Source organism: Mesocricetus auratus, unplaced genomic scaffold, assembly GCF_017639785.1.
Source record: "Mesocricetus auratus isolate SY011 unplaced genomic scaffold, BCM_Maur_2.0 Super-Scaffold_100691, whole genome shotgun sequence".
In the NCBI taxonomy this organism is placed as follows: domain Eukaryota; kingdom Metazoa; phylum Chordata; class Mammalia; order Rodentia; family Cricetidae; genus Mesocricetus; species Mesocricetus auratus.
In genome coordinates, this window is record NW_024429267.1 from 42,040,356 (window position 1) to 42,058,417 (window position 18,062).

Consider the following 18,062-nt stretch of genomic DNA (forward strand, 5'->3'; position numbering starts at 1 on the left):
GACCAAAGCATTCACAACATGAGCCAGACCCACACCATATCAGAAGCTTGGGATACGTTTAGCTCTTGAGAGAATGTAAATGACCAAGATCCATATTCTCCAGAAGTGCTGGGGGGGTGCGGGGCAGGTGTTCCCAAGATGAAAGTCTCAAATAGGGTTCAGCCTCAGTTGTGTGGAAACTCCATCTCTGAGTTGAATACCCAGTTCACAATGGAAAGGAATTAAAGAGTTGGATATTATTGGGCTGCTTGTCCCTCTTCTGTGAACTTTCTAAATACACACCCTGTATCTAAACGATTGGCATTTGGCAGCCTTATACCATGGGCATGGACCTGGACCTGCCCATACAGGTCCTGAGGAAGGGGCAGAAGAGAGAGCGAAGCCCTGATGCTGCTGGGTGGAGGGCGTGGCTGAGGCTGTGGGCTGAAAAGGGAACCATCAGAATCTAAAAGCGAAATCCTGATACCTCCTAGCTGGCTGCACTGTAGCCAGCTGCTCACAGATGTTCCCTCTCCATCAGAAGATAAAGATAGCCAGTAGCCATGGTGCCTTGTCCCACAGGGCCAGGTTCAGTTCTACCTCTTCCTCCTGCTTTAAAGAAAAGTGAAAAAGAAGGAGAGATTCCCGACTTTTCTTCAACATATTTAACTGTCACACCCAGGCATCACATTACCCAACAGACTTATCCATGAAAATAATGGGGCTGTCACTGTGGTCCAGGGGTAGAGAGCCTGCCTGGTATGCTTGAGGGTATTGTTTTGATCCCAGCACTGAAGAAAAGGAATAGAAAAAGGAAGGAAAGGAATTAGATTTGATGAAGGAACCATACAATTTATCCAACCAACCTATTACCCCCAGAACTCCCTGCTAGTACTGTTAGGTAGACCTGGATGGGCTGCCTGGCCTAACCCTGCCATTGGCACTGCGCAGCCAGACTCAGATAAATGGGGCACTTCTGGCAAGGGTGAAGGGACCAGACAACCAACAGCAATGCTGCAAATCCAGTCACAGCACAAATAGCAATAACCCACAATTCCCTGTTGATGGTCAGGTAGGCGCCATGCTTGCATCTGTAAGTTTCCCCTCGTTGTCTTGAGGAACAATTTCAAAGGAGACAAGAATGATTTTTTTTTAGCTTAGAGAATCAGAGGTTTTAGACCATGGTCAGCTTCTCCACTGCTTTCTGTCCACGGCAAGGCGGAAACATGGAGTAAGGGTAGAAGAGGCAAACTACTGTGCACCTTATGAAGGCCAGGAAGCAGAGGAGAAAGCAGAAAGCACGGACAAGATACATCCAGGACAACCCCATGTGACCTACTTCCTCTAATGCCGTTATATTATGAATTGATCAAGTCCATTGGTTAGGCTGATTACTTCTGAAGATACTCTCAGCTGGTAACTACAGTCTTAGTGTGTGAGCTGTGGAGGAAACATCATCTCTGCATCATAACATGCATCCTGCACATTAGGTCACCTCATGTTCATAAAATTTCTGTGGGCCATGCTACTTTACATCATTTTTTGTACAGGACACAGCTATGAGCCATAATAGTGTAGGGATGTGACTGGCAGTTCCAATTCTAAGATTAAATTCTTTCATCTAAGCTACACTAGCTTTAGTAGTTAAATAAAGATGTCACAGAGTTAATTGGAGGCACAGATCTTTTTGGTTATGTATAGTTCATGGTAGCTTAACTGAATCCTTCAGCAGGTCCCATCAATGAAGCTCATATGCAGCTCTGCTTCATTCAGTGTGAGGACAGAGGACAGCTGAATGCTAGGTTATTTGGAGAGACGAGGCAACATCTGAAAGGGCTTACACCCACACACCCACATAGCTGACAGGGAAAGGTGACAATTACAGATTAAAGTGGGAGAGAGAAACCATACACAGCACTTTAGAGCAAGGTAAAGGCAAAATGTAGTCAAAATACAAAACAAATCAAACAGCAGAACCAAACCCTAACACTAAAACCATTTTGTCCCTAAGTATTAAATGACAATTTTCCTTTGCTTAGGGTCCCACCATGAGCCCACAACTTCCCAGCTGACCTGGAGCTTGCTAATGTAGACCAGGCTGGCCTCAATAACATAGTAATCACTCTTACTGCCTAATGAATGTTGGAATTATAGGCATGTGCCACCATCCCTGGCCCTGAAGTCATATTTTTTGAAACCATCAATTTTCATTCATTCAACCAAATGGCCCCCACAACCACCACAAATCCTAGACATGCTATGCACCCCCAGCAGGGAGCAGAAAGGTTTTCTGGGAGCTGGCTATTTATCCTGTCTGGGGAAATCTGTATGCTCTAAATTTGAAGGGAATGTAGGAGGTGTCTCATTTTGTTTGTGGCCTCAGTGAAGTGAGATGTGTAGATTTTGTATTTCAAGGAACTGAGAATGTACTCAATGACTTGTTGCCTTTTGTCACAAGGTTTGGAGAGCAGTCAGTCAATAGAGGGGAGCAGCAATGAACAAAAATGAAGAGAAGAGTCTATAGAGGAAGTCATATACAAAATGGCCAGTATCTGGCAGGCCTGGGTGTAGGTAAGGCAGGGACACGAGCACTGCACACCTGATACATACATACACACATATGCACATACAGGCACACAGCTTCATGCACCCACTGTTCCCTGGGTGTTTAGGCACAGGAGCAGCTCTGCCTTGCCTCTGTGTCCTGACACTCCTGACACAGACACAGCCCCACCTTCACTACTGATGAGTACTACCGCCTACCTTCTACCATCTAGCTCCCCATACCTCTTCCGACAGAGAGCAGGAGGCAGGAGGAAAAGATGGAAATGACATAAGTTGATATCAGTCTCATTTTTCTTTGGAGTAAAGGAATTCTGGGCAGCATCCAGAGTCACTTGTGTTATTTTGACTCATTTTTCCAACACACTTTCAGAGTGGAATTCACATTAGCGTCCTTAGTGAGTTGCAGTCTCCTCCATAGCTCTCCCTCAACTTGGCACTGATACGAAATACTCCAATCAAAGAATGTGTAACTGGATACGGCACACGATCAAATGCTAGAGGCAATCATTGTTATTAACATAATCTCGATCGATCACAAGACTATAAAACAAAGCATGGCAGTTCTTGATAAAGCGAAGGCAGGTCCATGGTCTGTCTTAGAAGGCTGGTGCTGATGGTGGAGAAAGTACTCCGTGATGCCTAGTGTGGTTGGAAACATACATTAGGTATGCAGTACATCTTTTGCAATGATATTTTTCAGTGTTAAAAATACTATCATGCGCTGAAACGGAAAGTTTTTTAAAAAGAAAAATCCTCTTGGGATGCATCAATCCTTTGCCAGTTACTCAAGGATCATGGCTGGCACAACTTCAGTTGTTAAGCTTATGTTCTTATAGAAAGTAGATGTTAGGAGAAAAAATGATAAAAATGACATTAATATTGCATTTTTAAAAAAAACAAAATGGAGAAGTTCTAGAAAGTACCGAGATTCCAAATCAGCTAGCATTTGTGGTCTGATCCCTTTGCTACTGTTTTGGGAATATCGCTAGGGCTCTGTGACCTGAAAGGACAGGGGCGCTCACAAATTTTAAGTTTTGTGGATTCAACGTTTCTGAAAGGTTTTAATATCAGCCCTTCTGGACTGAAATTTAATACCTCTATGCTTGCATTCTTATTTTCAGTTCTGAGAGTGTCAGCAAAATGCTTGCATAATCCCCAGAATGTTCACAACGCCTGGTACTGCCCGAGGGTGTGATTTCTGGGCTCTGTCTGCACTTACACTGGGGGATGGAGCATAAGCAGAACTCACACGTAGGGATCCTTTTGTGTCTCTTTCAGGAGGGTGACAAACAATGTGTTTCATCTGCTTTGGGAACTGAGAGGAATAGCTCAAACACTGGCCTGTGCTTTGTGTTGTGGAACTCATAGGCTGTTACAGCCGAGGCCAGGGGCCTTTCACCGTACCCTAAATGGTCCATGCACTGCATTTCCAGTGCCAGATTGATTGGCAATGACTGCCCGGAACTTCCACAGCAAGGCCACATCAAAGCATTCAGGAGGAGTGCTGATCGGGGCTATCTGCTCTGGAGGGAAGATGAGAACTGAAAAGCAGAACTGGAGTATATCTGCTAGCCCCAAACATGCTCTCCTCTAGGTTTTTTTTTAAAAATAAAGCCTCCCTAAATAACTATTAACTTATAATCCTAATCATATAAATTACAGCAGGTTAGTTATTATGTGTTTCATAGTACACATTTTTCATTTATAGTAGCTACCATGCACATGTCCAGTTAACTCTCACCCACCCTGCACACTCTTGTCCTGACCATCTTTAGGTCATTTTCTATTGCACCTGCTCATTGTGCTGTTTCTACCTTTCTCTCCTCTGTTTGAACTACTTATTCACTAGTTTGATGATTACGTCAACACTCCAGTCTTCCATGTAGTATCCCCATGGCACGAAGGACCCTGTACTGTTGTCTTCATGCTGCTCTCCCATCCCCCCCACCTGTCTTGGTCCCTGGCACTCAACACATATTCACTACACATTTACTGAACGTCTTGAAGAGCAAGGATTCACCTATTTTCTCAGAAATATCTTTTCATTCCATCTCCTTCTAGGAGACAAGAACCAACAGAAAAAATTGAAGTCTTCACCCTGCCATATTTATTAGTTTAGTGACCTTGGGAATTAGAATATGGGTCTCCTCATTATTAAAATAAAGGCAGAGAGGAGAAAGTTTTCAAAATCACTTCTTGTAACGCCCTCACTTTTTAATATAAACATCTTACAAGGCTCACAGAGAGCCACAGCATGGTAAAGGGAGGAGGTTCATCTTCTCGGAGGGAAGGTGTAAGATGGAAGGCTCCAGTGACTGTTCCTGCACAGCCTGCCAAGAAGCCACCAAAGAACACAGAAACCCCATTTAAAATCTCTAAACATTTAAACAAGCATGAGTCCACTGGGAGTGGCAAAATAGTACAAAGAATTTCTGTGCACCTTCTCCCAGGCAGATCTCAGTGAGTTCAAGGACAGCCTGGTCAGCATGAGTTCCAGGATAGCCGGGGCTACATAGCAAGGCCCTGTCTCAAACAAAAATTAAGATGGTAAATGTAAGCTTTGTGTTTTAAAATCCCATCAAAACTGTAAAAATCATCCTCAAAAAATATGAATTTACTAGATGATTCCCCATGGTTGACGAACTGCAAAACTCTGGGATTGCATGAATGATTTGAGGTTGAAGCTGGGCATGGTGGTGCAAGCATGCACTAGAGGCTGAGGTAGTTGTGAGAGCTTTGAGGCCAGCCCTGACTCATGAAGAGACTCAGTTCATACACAAACTAGAAACAAGCACACTGATGCTGTGCCATGTCCACTTCCACTCAGGAGTGATGGGCAAACCTCCAGCAGGAGGTAAGATTCTACCCAAGTGAAGTGTAAGGAGAAACTTGAATCTGGTTTCTAGCAAGGGTGCTCCCACTGCTCGCCTTATTTTCTGCTTCCACTTTTTTTTCTACTAGTAATTCCCTGTTGGCTTTTTTATGGTCTCCAGAAGCAGGTTCCTCAGGTTTACTTAACTCCTGTTGATTTATTGAATGGTGGAAACACATCCATTTCCCTCTGCCTGCAGAATGGTGTTGGTGTTCTTGCCTTATTATATTTTCCATTTGTAATGTCATATTATAGTGTTTATGGCCACACCAAGACATGCTGGCAACACTGAAATGATCATGGCCCACTGAGACTCACTTCCCCTCTTCTGCTTGTTATTTCTTCTTCTGAAATATTCATACATAAAGAAGCACATATAAGTGACATAAATTCAGTATGTGTGATCATATGGTGCATTCTGATTTGAAAATATAGTCTTTCATTTGGCTTACCTTTCCCTTCCTATGTATTGACCTCTCAATCTACATTATCTCTTTACAGACGGCGAGTTCCTTATATTAACAGACTACACTATATACTATGATATTGTCCTATATGCTCATGTGCTCCTAAATGAATGGCTGTGTATAATATGCAAATGCTTACTCTGCATATATGAACATAGATATATCCAGAGAGAGGTTTGGTCATTACTTTGTATAAATTGGAACATGCACATTTGAAAATCTTACTTTTTCTTAATAACTCTCAACTGACTGAATAACATTTTATTCTTCAATATTTTGTAATTTATTCAACCATTGTCTTGCTGATGAGTAATCCTAATGTTTCTATTTATTGTACTTAATTCCTCTGAAATAATGCTATAATAAACATACTTATATGTATGTATGTACAGGTAATGGGTTTTCCTTCCTATAGGCTGAGATACCTAGAAGAAGCATGTCAGCAAAAAAACATACATACATACACAGAGAGAGGGAGAGGGAGAGGGAGAGGGAGAGGGAGAGGGAGAGAGAGAGAGAGAGAGAGAGGCAGGCAGCATTAGAAGACATCCTAATAGTACTGGTCAGTAATAGAGACTTTGCTTACCATGAATCAGACCATGGATTCAAGTCCCCTTCTCTCTTTCTGTCTGCCCCCCTCAACTACCATTACCTGAAGCTATTCACCTTACCAACTCTGTATGGTGTAAATACAGTTCCTTTCCTAATCAATAGTAGAGGGTGTCACTCTTATTCTCTCATTGCTTCCTGACTGTCTTAAGTGACACTTTTATATATTACTTTGAGAATATTTTTACACTATGACCCATTTGGGCCCTGCAGTTTTACTATTGAGTTCCATGTCCCCATCTTTTACATTTTTCATATCTCTTTTTCATTAGAAATCTCTGTTGCTTTGTGGAAAACAATTTGTTCCTTGTCTATTTTGTTAATTGACTTTTCTTATAGTATTTTTAGGGATTATTTATCTGCTGTGTGGCAGCCAGACTGGACTGAGGGTATAACATTGCACAAAATAAACAAAATTCCTTCTCTCTTCTGCATATTTGAGTAAAGAAAGCTATTTAAACATTAAATGAATATTGTTTATAGCATTTCCTTTGACTTGTAAATGTTTTATGCAGGCAAACAGGACTGGAACTCCTGTCTCTCCTTGCTCTAGCTGTGGACAAGGTTATTTCAGCTTTCTTGTACTCTTCTGCTTTTAAGACATGACAGACATGAGACTCCAGGTTGAAATTAAATAGCTGCAGGGCTGGAGAGATGACTCAGCAGTTAAGAGTATCAGCTGCTCTTCCAGAGAATCTGGATTCAGTTCCCATCTAGTGACCTCTTCTGGTCTCCAAAGGCACTGCACACACATCATGCATATACATACACATGAGCAAAACACCCATACACATCAAATTAAATTACCTTGAGTTCTCAGAATTTTGCTGAACTATTTTGTCATGATGACATTAACTCTTTCCTTTCTGCTGCAACTCAAGACTATACCTTTTTCTTGTAATCTATCAAGGACATTACAACAAAGAACAGTGTATCATTAATTACTATACTGAATGGAAGCTTCCATTTTGCACATAAAATGTGGTTGAATGCCAGCCATTACACATGGTTTAATTGACAGATAAGGAATGAAAATTAAATGTTCATTAAAGGAAACTGCACACTTGATACTGTGGCATCATTTTATGGACAGTATTTCATTTGCTTCCACTCTGGGGATAATGTGAGCTCCACTTTAAGAGAGAACATGATTATTGATGTGGGTGCTCATATGTCAGTGGCTAAGATGAGGAGCTGCAATTGACCCCACTTGATTAATGTCAAGTGCATCCTCTGTGGCTTGAAAATCCAATTCAACACAAACTTTTAAAGCACTCTCCAAGGTCTTGAATGGTACTGAGGACTTTAAAAATAGTGCACAGGTTCCATACCTAAAACAGACTCCAAGTCAAGATACCCCAGGAAATATGGAATCCTTAATCTGCAAGAAATTACATAATAAAAAGGAAATAAACATGCAGAATTAATGCAAGAGGGATTCCAGATGTCTCCTGGCTGGTATAGATTAAATACATGTTTCCATCTGTCTTATGCTTTCTAGGTATAAACATCATTTAAGCATAGGTATAATGTAGTCCTCAGTACATAGTAGGCATACAATGATTAATTTGTTCAATTAACAAAATAAGCCAACCTATTGGAAAATAGAGAACTATAAAGAAAAGTTTAATATAATTTATAATTCCACCATTCACACACAGATTTAAATTTCTATTATTTTTAATTTCTTAATTTAGATAATATGAATTATTTCTATTCATCTTAACTTGACATTCAATATTAAATAACTTCTTATAGCATTAAATGCTCCTATAAAATATACTATTGGTGGTTATAAATGGTTTATTATGTGGATTAAATTAATTTAATTGCTTACTATTTTCCTTTAAGTATCTAAAGCAGAAGTTCTCAACCTAGGTCACAACCAAGTGGGGGGTCGAACAACCCTTTCATGGGGGCAACCTGAGATCATTGGAAAACACAGATATTTACATTTCAATTCATAAAAATAGAAAAATTACAGTTATGAAGTAGTAACAAAATAACTTTATGGTTGGGGTCATCACAACACAAGGAACCATATTAAAGGGTCACAGCATTAGGAAGGTTGAGAATCACTGATCTAAAGATTTGCCCCAAGCTATCATCACAAACACTATTGTGATAAGCAAACCTGTTTGCAGGTCTTTGTCCACATTTCTGTGTATTTTCTTAGAGTAGATTTCTGAAATTGGAATGGGGAGTCCAATGTCGTGTGTACTGTCAGAGATCTTCATACACACTCCCAATTGCCCTTCAGAAATAGACTGCCATGAGAGGATTCCTTTAAAATTGCAGTGGGGGTTGACAAGAAAGCTCAGTGGGCAAAAGTGCTTGCCATCCAGCCTGGGGGCTTGAGTTTGATCATCAGAACCTTCATGGTGGGAGAAGAAAACCAACTCCCACAAGTTGTCCTCTGATCTCAACATGTATGCTGTGGCATGAACACACACACACACACACACACACACACACACACACACATTAGTTAATGTAAAAATTCTGCTGGCTTGTAGCCCAGTGGGAAGGTACATGGTTAGTATGTGTGAAGTCCCGGGTTTAGTCACCAATGTCAAATAATAAAATTTAAAGCAATTTAAATAATAAAATAACAATAATTTAAAATTTTTTACATTTGCATATGAAAATGCATTTCAAATACATTTTAGAACACTGAGAAAGTCATTAGACTTAATTAGGGTTCTCCATACCTTGACTCTCCAATGAACTCCCCATATCACTTCAAGTTGAAAAGACTTATCTATATCCTTTGACTGACTGGCTGCCAAGTTGGAATTCAAGGACCTATTTTAAGGAGTACATGAACTCCTAGATACTACATACAAGTTCAGAGAGCATCACATGGGCCACATCCTCTAATATCCCATAATCATCGGGAGAGGATGATATAGGTCGGGTTTCAAAGGCTTGCTTCCTTGAAACTGCGCAAAAGTAAAATAAACTGTGAGAACAGAGCAAACAGAGTGTGAGAGGCCGTGGCAAGGGCCCCGTGAAAACTGGAGCAGAGTGGGTGCAGGGCAGTCCAATGTGAGGCTAAGTAGAGTGAGCACTGATTGGTGACGTTTGCTTGCTGACAAAATGAAGGATGGCAATCATTGAGTAACAGTGGTGTGCTGTGTCACCTTGCAATCCTCATCAAACGCAGCTCTGTTTAATCTCTCTTTCGTACAGAACATCTCTTTCAAACTACTGCTTCAAAGCTGCAGGCCTCTTTTCCTACCTCATTGTACCACTAACTCAGACTAATTACAAAGAAGTGAATATTTTATCATCTTTCTTATGATAACCTGAGGCTATTGAATCTCAGAGTTGGAACCACTGTTTAATTCCATCTTTTAAAAATGCTATTAAAAATGACTTTCTTCATCCATAAAATGCACATGAGTATTTGATAAAATTTCCTGATATTTAAACTAGGAGGTCTAATTTTGTTCTAGAGAACCAGCCACACTGGGACACAATTAAAAAAGAGAGATCCTGCATAGTCACATTGATTATGAGTCTGCCCTCTCTTCCTTGTGGTTGCCTTTTAATTAGTTTATACCAAAACCTCAACTTGGCCTAAAATTCCCTCCTCTCCTTTTACTGGAATAAAACCACTCTGATCCCCCTGCTACATAATTGCAGCTTTGGGTGTTCTCTACCATGCATGTCCTTCAATCAAATACCAGAGCAATCATTAGCATAGGGTACCCTTTTCCCCATGTGACTGGGAACCCTCTGAGGGTTAGGTTGGTGTGTCCCACATACAGATATCTGCCTCTCTCTACATCTTTAGAAGGCAAAAAACAGCCCTCAGAAAAGGGCAGACAATATCCTATGCAACAGGAGCCAGTAAATAAATAAATAAAGCCAAGCATATGGAAACGTTGCTCATCCCTCTCTGCAAACCAAATAACTCAAAGACACTTATAATTTACAATGTGTGGTTCCTAGCACCATCTGTGATGAGAGGATATGAGTGAGTATGAGTGTGGGGTGTCTGTGTGTGTGTGTGTGTGTGTGTGTGTGTGTGTGATGGCAATGTTATACTCCTACCAACTGTATCTGTCATGAAAGACAGAATTGGATTACTTACCTGTTTTGGAGGTCTCATTACCCGTGTCTCTGCATGGAACTCATTCTCTTTTTAAAGATTATTTTCCTTTATGTATGTAAGTGTTTTCCCACACATATGTGTGTGTGCCACATGTATGCCCGGTACCAAAGAGACTAGGAGATCATTTCATCTTCCTCTGTAATTGAGTTACAGATGGTTGTAAGCCACCCTGTGGGGGTTTGGAACAGAGCACAGGAGTATATGGTGGCCTACTTAACCTGTCACTAGACTAGGGCAGGAGTTGCCCAGACATTTGGCTAACCATCATTCTAAGTGTGTCCCCTGAGGGTGAGCTTAGGCGGGATCTTCATCTGAGTCAAAAGACTGAGTAGAGCAGATTGCCCACACAATGTGGGCGGGCCTTCTCCAATCTGTTTCTTGAAAGATTAGAGACAGGTTTTTCCATGGAAGCGAGTTTATTTGAGAGTGATAACTGTTTATGGAGTTTTTAATTTGTGCTAAGATTACCATAAATCACATTCCTCCAGTTACAGCTGAGTCACGAAAAGGGGGAATCTTTTCAAAATCAAGAACCTCATACAAACTCTTTTGAAACCAAAGGTTGCAAAGGTTAAAGGTCACATAGATTGTTACAGGCGTTGGTGCTGGCTTATGACTGGAAGAGCCCATACTATGTGCTCCAAGCAATTTGTTTGCATTGACATTGGTGAGGTTCTCGTGATGAGTCCTATTGTAAGTCTGTGTACAAGAACATCTGCAGTAAATCTTGCTAGAGAGCTTTGCAAGTGAAATCTTTGTTACCATCTACTTTGTCACTAGAGTGACAGAAATGTGATTTCAACAAAAGGTGGTGAGTGAGTATTTGCTCTCTTCACCCAACTGCTTTCAAGCTGAGAGGTTGATCTACTGATTTCAGACTGACACTGACACCATTGGCTGCTGTGGCTCTCAGGCCCGCAGACTTGAAGCTGGTTATGGCTTAAGATTAGTCTGTGTGACTTCTCAGCCCCCACAACCACATAGGAGAATTACTTATGAAAATCGTGTGTGTGTGTGTGTGTGTGTGTGATATTTGTTCTGTTTATGGAGGACCCTAACTATATAGCACACTGTTATTGTCTTCATTTTGCAAATGACAGAACTCAGTCTCATGAGGGTAAATGGTCAGGTCCAAGTTCACAAAGAAAGCAGCGAATCTTGGATTTGCTGGGTCTCCTTGGCATGTGAACCTATGCTCTTAACTATGACTTCAATACGCTGCTCTGACGGTCAGCAGCACTTCACTAGTCTCTGTGAGGGTGGCGGGTGGGCAACTGTAGCTCAGTAGGAACAACAGAAAAACAGTGTCCTTAAATGGTCTTGGGCTCAACATTATATAGAATTTAAGATAGGTCTGATTTTAAAAAGCAGAATGATAATGATGGGAAATAAGCAATTCATTACAGGAATTTGAACTCAAGCAATTGTGCCATTGTGTATGGCATCGATTGAAGGTTTGTTGTCTCTGTGTCTGATGGGCCTGAAGTGTCTGCAGATTAGTGGAATTGACAATGGAGAAGAAGAACCAGGTGTGGAGCAAGAACGAGAAGGAATGGCCGGAATCTGCACATCCCTTCCTGCCCCCAGCTTTGATGGCATAAAGTGATGCAGACAATACTAGTGCCTTTTGCTGTGTTGCTGCGTACACACCATGATTTGGAACTGGAGGAAGGAGAGCGGGGAAATTGCAGAGGTGACTGTGACCCTTTGCCAGCAAGGTGAGCCAGCAAGTTTATGGCAATGTCTTTGGACTGAGGTAAGGCACAGTGACTATGCTTACCTTGCTCCATCACTTCCCCTCACCACATCTCAAGGAATGTCTCCTGAGGCCAAGCCTCCTCCAGGAAACCCAGGGAAAGGAACTTAGGGGATAAGACTCTTCATTAGTTAACCAACACAGGGCAGCCCCACCACAAGGAAACCATTAATGCAAGTAGATAGTTGTAGACCTCTATGTGGCACACGCCCATCTCTGCTCAGAATGCCTCCTCCCTTGTTTTTTGCGAATGGACTAGATACTCAATGACTGGGTGAATGAGATAGATGGTCCCTATCAGAATTAATCACTTTTCTGTTATTATATAATATCATGACCAAGGTCAACTTAAGCAGCATGTCGTGGAAACGGGAGCAGGGAGCTGAGAGACTGACCACATCAACCAACAACAACCATGATACAGAGAGTGCAAACAGAAGCAAGGAGAAGGTATAGAAATTCAAGGACCACCCCCAATAATGTAATTCCTTAAGCCAGGCTGTACTTCCTAAACCTCCCCAATAGTGCCACCATCTAGGAACCCAGTGTTTGAATATCTGAGAAGTGGGGGACAGTTCTCATTCAAACCACCACATCTATCTTAATAACTGAGATCAGTTCTAAGACTTGAGCTATTAAATCCATATACATGGGGTCACTGTTTGATGCAGGTTTGCCATGAGTTATATCATTTTAATTACAAAGACATTGGTGACTGCTGATTCTGCCCACATTTTTGGAAAATTACCTGTATACTCGCTTCAAAATTCACTGAAAACTCCCTGCAAACTGCACTCAGCTATTTGCTCAGTTTGCTTATATTCCACATGAAAACTTTTCACCTGAAATTTGTAAGAAAGTCTATGTGCAGAAAAGTTCCCTCCGGCTCAACCAGACCTCTCACAAGATAATAAATATAAGCAATGGAACAATGGGCTTAGGTTTGTGTTTTGTAAAGGCTTATGTGGTAAGTATAGACTAGGAGGCAATTTTTAGATTCATCATGGTAAGTCTGGTCATTTGTACAATAAAGGTCATGGTGGAGACTGAGCCAGGTAGATGGATTTCAGAAACACTCTAGAAAATAAATTATTAAGTTATGGTGATGAATTAGGGATGAGGTGAGGGAATAAGACCTTTCTAAGAATGATTTGAAGGTCCCTAGATCACATGAAGAGATAGATGGAAACTGGGTGTTTTGCAGGAAAGATCACAGGCCAGTTGTGGACACTTAAGACACTCTGAACCATCTTTGCAATCCCAAGAACCTGTTTTGTTTCTGGGAATCAAACAGAGATTTCAATTAAGAAATTGTATATTTCAGACCTGGAACTCAGAAGGAAAGTTGTCCTGAGACATATGCTTCCAAGTCAAGTATGAATAAGTGGCAATCAAAGCAATAAAAGGGAAGACATGACATTTTCTTATAAAGAGAAAAATGATATGAAGTGGTTATAGTATATAGGGCGGTAGGCAATTTTTTACATCATTTTCATTTTGAGTGGAATTATCCCTCCTGGGATGGATATTTGCCTTAACCACTCAGGAAGAGTAGAGAATGGACACGAGGCCTTAACACTTTAGAGACTGACATGGTGTGTAGGGATTCTTCAGAATTTATTTGGTGGTGACAATGGCAGCAACACACGAAGCCATTTGGACAGACAAGGTCTCTGGAAAGAACGTCCCAGTGAGCGTGTTCCCATGGTGTGGCTGTGGCATGCTCTTGGTTACTTTGTATCTACTGGACCCTCTACAATGGAGCCTGCATGGATCTGTGCTAGGTCCTCTGCATGTATGCTATGATTGTGTAGCTTGGGGTTTTCATGGGACTTCTAACAGTGGGAGCAGGGGTATCTCTGACTCTTTTACCTGCTCTTGGGACCATTTTCCTCCTATTGGGTTGCCAGCTGCAATATGAGGGTTTGTGCCTATCTTATTGTATCTTTTTGTGCTGTGTTCAGTTGATATCCATGGAGGGCCTGGTGTTTTCTAAAGGGAAACAGAGGAGGAGTGGATCTTGCAGAGAGGGGAGGTGGCAGGACCTGGGAAGAATGGAGGAAGGGGAAGCTGTGGTTGTGATGTATTGTATGAGAGAAGAATTAATTAATTATAAAACAAAGCAGGTTCTTGGGATTGGAAAGATGGCTCAGTGGTTAAGAGTGCATCCTGACTGCTCTCATAGAGGATAAGAGTTCAGTTCCCAGCACTTATGCCAGGCAACTTACAACTGCTTGCAACTCCAACTCCAGGGGATTACTTCTGACCTCCACAGGCATATACACCCTGCCCTGCCCCTAACACACATACATATAATTAATAAAAACGTCTTCAAAAGTGGGTTCCTCTTCTTCCTATTGCATCTGTAATTTGAGTGGTACAATAATAAAGTAGGCCAAGTGAATTTTCTAATAAGAACTTTACTTATATAATATGTATTGTGTGTATGCAAACTCTGCTGTAGAAATTAATACATTTATATATCTGCCTCCCTATAAACTCTTTTTAAAACTATAGTTTGTGACTCACTTAGTAACTTGTAGTTCAATTTAATCAATTTCAATAAACTAGAATAGCATGTCAAGAAAAATAACAGAATAGAATAGAAAAATCACACTAAGTATTTTTTGTTCAGCTATTATATGTTTGTTATATTGCAATGACTGCTTGCATTTGGTAGTGACATAAAATATAGTAACACAAATCAAAGAGCACTCACTTCTTCTAAAGCAATAGTTCTCAACCTTCCTATTACTGCAACCCTTCCAACCATTAAATTATTTTTGTTGCTATTTCATAACTGTAATTTTGATTTGTTATGAGTCATAATGTGAATAGCTGTGTTTTCTGATGGTCTTTTGGGGGTCGTGACACACAGGTTGAGAACCACTGCTCTAAAGATATAGAAAACCTTCCAGAAAGTGTTTCTTACCCCTAACAATCATATAAATTTATATAAACTACAATTTCATTACTTTTCTGGAACTCATCAGAGAGCTGAGATTTCTAGGTAACCAGCTAGCAGGAATTACAAAGGACAACAACAACAAAACCCTTCCAAAGACAGATGGGAGCCACCACTGAAGTATCTTGGACAGTGCATGAGGAGAGGGGAAGGCAAGTCAATTTTAATTAAGAGGCAAAAGGGTAGAAAGGGATATCTCCCAACAAGGTGACCTGTGAGTAGAAGCATTTACATTCCCTGTCATTGGAAACTATGTTCATTTGAGGCAATTGAGAAGGCTACATATAACCCCCATAATGTTACTGATGGTCTATTTCAAACTAACATTCAGAAATACCCAGGCAAGTAGCATATTCCTATTTGTAGAGTAGATATTATCCAGAAAAAACACACACTGCTAAAAACATTAGCCACTTCAGGGCCTGGAGAGATGGCTCAGTGGTTGAGGGTACCGGCTGCTCTTACAGGGGACCAGGGTTTGGTTCTCAGCACCCACATGGCAGTTCACCAACATCTGTAACTCCAGTTTCAGGAAATCCAATGACCTATTCTGGCCTCTAGGCCACTACATACAGGATATCTGATGCTCCAGCCTCCACAGGTACTGCATATATATGATGCACAGGTAGATATACACATGGGTAAAACACCTATACACATAAAATATATAACCCTTTCTTAAATTAGCCAATTAAATCATTTCCTTTGATTATCATCACTAGCAATGCTGGTATCAGTTTCTCATTCAAGTGACCCTCTAGCTTAACATTTCTCTGCTTCCTCTCCTCTTTCAAAATAATTATCAAAGCATCAAAACATCTCAAATGGGAGGCATTTTTTCCAGGAATGTGAAAGTCATTTCTAAAATTAACAATGGTCTCTAAATTTATATTCTTCAAATGGAGAACAATGATTCTCCCATTTAATAAACTGTAAGGGAAATAGTGTTGGGTGGTAATGATGTTATTCAAAATATAAATAATTGTGTTCTATCAGGGTTGTCCAAAAGGTCATCTGGGGCTTTTAAAGATACCGATCTTATTAGAAAGCTAAGCAATTATTTCAAGAATGTAAACAAACTTCTTGTTGTTTTTCCACTTAAATATCTTGAGAAGTAAAATATTATGTGGAGATATTAATTATGTGTTATAATCAATAATTTTCTTTGATGCTGCATCAGTTACTTTTATGCCATTGTCATCAAAATACTTGACAAAAATGATCTCATGGAGGGAAGATTTATTTGGCCCAGAGTTTCAGTTCATCACAGTAGGGAAAGCATGACGGAGTAGCTCAGTTCCCGGTGGTGGGAGCATGTGGTGTAGGCTCTTCACACCATGGTAGACAGGGAGCAGATATTGTGATGGGAATCTACATTCCTCCACCATTCTCAAGGACCCACTGTTAGTGACTAGTTAAACCATACCTACCAAAGGATCCATAGACTGCCAAAATAACACCTCCAGCTAAAGAGCGGTTGTTTAAAATGTGGACCTTGGTGACAACATCTCAGAACAAATCACAACCTCTGAGAAGTTAAATATGCAGTCTTTTGTGACTGTCTCTCTGCTTCTCCGTTTCTTTGCAATATTAATGGTTGCTATCACCTCCCCCCTAAACACAAGTTTCCTCTTTCTTCAATGGCTGTGTTAATTGATGGTTGCTCAGTCAGAATTTTCAGGTGCTTCCCATTGACATTCCATATTGTCTCCTCCAAAATGTTTTATGAGTTTTGCGAGATCTTATAATATCCTCTCCCAACATGGCTTCCTTTCTATGTTCATGTCATCCTCTGAAACCCACACTCTGTTGAGTTGAATTTCTTTTGGTGCCTTGAACAGGATGTCCCCTGTCTCCTCCAGACAATTTAACAGAGTCTGGGGAAAATAAACTTGGACTATAAAGTGAGTTTTACAGTTTCTCCATGCAGACAGATGAAGAAATCCTCAGAGAAATACCTACCATCTAACCTAAAATTTCCCAAGTGTTACTTTTGCTTCATGTCTCTCCTCCCTCATATCTACATCATAGAACTGACCTGTAGTTCTATGGTACTTTGGGGCAAGCTAATTGGGATAGTCTATCCTAGGTAACCACAAATTCTCTTGAAGCCATAGATTCCATCCCATTATGTAGGATACATCCATTAGTAACAGATTCGATTCCAAGGGACATCCTGCCATATCATTTTGACCCTTCCCCTGGACATTTTTCACATGCCCATGGTCCCAAGTCCTGATAAAGACTTCTAAATCATGTCAACCAAATAAGAATAATTGTGATCAGTGACAATAGAGATAGGAGAGTCATTCTCCAGACAGGTAAATTGGATAGGCATAGTGAGAAACTGGATATGGGTATGAAGGAAAACATAGATCCAAAGATGATTTTGGTGAAAAGTCCATTAGCCAAGAAAAAACATGGAAAGAGGGGAAGGGCAAATGATTGCATGTCTACCATGTCACAAACTGGTTTAAGTTCTAAGGATGGAGTTCTGTACTGGAGAAAAGGTATTTATGTTGATCTGCTGAAAATACAGTAATATAAATTTTTTATCTGAGGCCACTGGAAATTAATAAATGGTATTAAGCAGACAGGATTACATAAGCAAACAGACTGAAAACTATTCTTGCAAATTTATTTCTTGAACACTCCTTTCTCTTTATTAAAATTCTGCCTCTTAATCTACTGCCAAAAAAGGCACACGCTGTCTGCCCTGAGGTGTTATG

At 40.6% G+C, this 18,062-nt stretch overlaps 1 protein-coding gene across 2 annotated transcripts in view; it reads right to left on the reverse strand.

Moving 5' to 3' along the window:
• Window positions 1-18,062, reverse strand: part of Tmem108 (transmembrane protein 108) — a 420,643-nt gene that overhangs the window by 328,997 nt on the left and 73,584 nt on the right. For both annotated transcript variants that reach the window (XM_040739726.1, XM_040739725.1), the window contains exon 4: window positions 467-591. The gene's annotated coding sequence lies outside the window, so the exon portion shown is untranslated. The remainder of the gene's footprint in view (window positions 1-466; window positions 592-18,062) is intronic.